This window comes from Lygodium microphyllum, unplaced genomic scaffold (genome assembly GCF_053477565.2).
Source record: "Lygodium microphyllum isolate KBCC unplaced genomic scaffold, Lygodium_microphyllum_v1.1.10 scaffold_124, whole genome shotgun sequence".
In the NCBI taxonomy this organism is placed as follows: Eukaryota; Viridiplantae; Streptophyta; class Polypodiopsida; order Schizaeales; family Lygodiaceae; genus Lygodium; species Lygodium microphyllum.
The window spans coordinates 70,001-73,207 of record NW_028229607.1 but is presented as its reverse complement, the minus strand read 5'-3'; positions in this window follow the sequence as shown (position 1 = coordinate 73,207).

Genomic DNA, 3,207 nt, shown 5'->3' with positions numbered 1-3,207 from the left:
GGGGATGTCATGGGGGGGGGGGGGCGCGTCGCATCGTGTCATGTCATGGGGGGGGGGGGGGGGCGCATCGCATCATGTCGTGTCGTGGGTGGGGGGGCTGGGGTGGGGATGTCATGGGGGGGGGGGGGGGAGGGGGGGCGCGGCACGTCGCGACATGGTGTGGTGTGTGTTGAGGGGGGAAGGGGGGGGCGCGTCGTGTCGTGTCGTGTCATGGCGGGGCGCGTCGCGTCGCGTCGTGTCATGGGGGCTGGGGGGGATGTCATGGGGGGGCCGAATTTTTGAGGGGGGGGAGGGGGGGGGGTGGTGTGTGTTGAGGGGGGAGGCGAATTTTTGAGGGGGGGACGTCATGGGGGGGGCGCATCGCGTCGTGTCGTGTCATGGGGGGTGGGGGGATGTCATGGGGGGGGGAGGGGGGTTGTCATGTTATGTTGGGGAGGGGGCGCGTCGCGTCATGTCGGGGCATGGTGGGGGGGAGGGGGCATCGCGACACCCCGCGTCACCCCCCACGACACGGCACACCCCCCCACCCCACCCCACCGCACCCCCCTACGACGCGGCGCCTCCCCCCCACCCCACCTCGAAAAACCCCGCTCCATCCACAGCACCCCACCACTCCTCCAAAAACCAGGCTCGACCCACCGTGCCCCGCCTCACTCCCCCACGACACGGCGCACCCTCCACCCCACCGCACCCCCCCACGATGCCCCCCGCACCCCACCTCCAGAAACCCCGCTCCCTCCACACCACCCCACCACGCCTCCGAAAACCACGCTCGACCCACCCCACCTCGCGCGAGCCCCCCCACGACACGGCACACCCCCCACACCCCACCGCACCCCCCCACGACACGGCGCACCTCCCCACCCCCCCTCACCCCACGTCGAAAAACCCCGCTCGACCCACCCAACCCCGCGTCACTCCCCCATGACACGGCACACCCCCCCACCCCACCGCACCCCCCCACGACGCCCCCCCCCCCACCCCCGCACCCCACCTCGAAAAACCCCGCTCCCTCCACGCCACACCACAAATGCCTCCGAAAACCCCGCTCGACCCACCCCACCCCGCGTCACCCCCCCACGACATGGCGCACCCCCCACCCCACCGCACCCCCCAACGACGCCGCCCCGCACCCCACCTCGAAAAACCCCGCTCCCTCCATACCACCCCACCACGCGCCCCGCACCCCACCTCGAAAAACCCCGCTCCCTCCATACCACCCCACCACGCCTCCGAAAACCCCGCTCGACCCACCCCACCTCGCGTCAGTCCCCCACGACACGGCACACCCCCCACACCGCACCTCCGAAAACCCCGCTCGACCCACCCCACCTCGCGTCAGCCCCCCACGACACGGCACACCCCCCACACCCCACCGCACCCCCCCACGACGCGGCGCATATCCCCCCCCCCCCCGCACCCCACCTCGAAAAACCCCACTCGACCCACCCAACCCCGCGTCACTCCCCCAGGACACGGCGCACCCCCCCACGACGCGGAGCATATCCCCCCCCCCCCCCCCCCCCCCCCCCGCACCCCACCTCGAAAAACCCCGCTCGACCCACCCCACCCCGCGTCACCCCCCCACGACACGGCGCACCCCCCCACCCCACCGCACCCCCCCACGACGCCCCCCCCCGCACCCCACCTCGAAAAACCCCGCTCCCTCCACGCCTTACCACCACGCCTCCGAAAACCCCGCTCGACCCACCCCACCCCGCGTCTCCCCCCCACGACACGGCGCACCCCCCCACGACGCCCCCCCCCCCCGCACCCCACCTCGAAAAACCCCGCTCCCTCCACACCACCCCGCCACGCCTCCAAAAAACCGCGCTCGACCCACCCCACCCCGCGTCACGGCGCACCCCCCACCCCACCGCACCCCCCCACGACGCCCCCCCCCCCACCCCACCTCGAAAAACCGCGCTCCATCCACAGCACCCCACCTCTCCTCCAAAAACCCCGCTCGACCCACCCCACCCCGCGTCACCCCCCCACGACACGGCGCACCCCCCCACCCCACCGCACCCCCCCACGACGCCCCCCCGCACCCCACCTCGAAAAACCGCGCTCCCTCCACAGCACCCCCCCTCCTCCAAAAACCCCGCTCGACCACCCCCACCCCGCGTCACCCCCCACGACGCCCCCCCGCACCCCACCTCGAAAAACCCCGCTCCCTCCACCCTAAACCCCACCTCTCCTCCAAAAACCCCGCTTGACCACCCCAACCCCGCGTCACTCCCCCATGACACGGCGCACCCCCCCACGAGGCCCCCCCCCGCACCCCACCTCGAAAAACCCCGCTCCCTCCACACCACCCCGCCACGCCTCCAAAAAACCGCGCTCGACCCACCCCACCCCGCGTCACGGCGCACCCCCCACCCCGCCGCACCCCCCCACGACGCCCCCCCCCCCACCCCACCTCGAAAAACCGCGCTCCATCCACAGCACCCCACCTCTCCTCCAAAAACCCCGCTCGACCCACCCGACCCCGCGTCACCCCCCCACGACACGGCGCACCCCCCCACCCCACCGCACCCCCCCACGACGCCCCCCCCGCACCCCACCTCGAAAAACCCCGCTGCCTCCACGCCACACCACCACGCCTCCGAAACCCCGCTCGACCCGCGTCACCCCCCCACGACACGGCGCACCCCCCCACGACGCCCCCCCGCACCCCACCTCGAAAAACCCCGCTCCCTCCACAGCACCCCGCCACGACTCCGAAAACCCCGCTCGACCCACCCCACCCCGCGTCACCCGCCACGACACGGCGCACCCCCCCACAACGCCCCCCCCCGCACCCACCTCGAAAAACCCCGCTCCCTCCACGCCTCCGAAAACCCCGCTCGACCCACCCCACCCCGCGTCACCCCCCCCACGACACGGCGCACCCCCGCACCCCACCTCGAAAAACCCCGCTCCCTCCACAGCACCCCGCCACGCCTCCGAAAACCCCGCTCGACCCACCCCACCCCGCGTCACCCCCCACGACACGGCGCACCCCCCCACCCCACCGCACCCCCCCACGACGCCCCCCCCGCACCCCACCTCGAAAAACCCCGCTCCCTCCACGCCTCCGAAAACCCCGCTCGACCCACCCCACCCCGCGTCACCCCCCACGACACGGCGCACCCCCCCACCCCACCGCACCCCCCCACGACGCCCCCCCCGCACCCCACCTCGAAAAACCCCGCTCCCTCCACG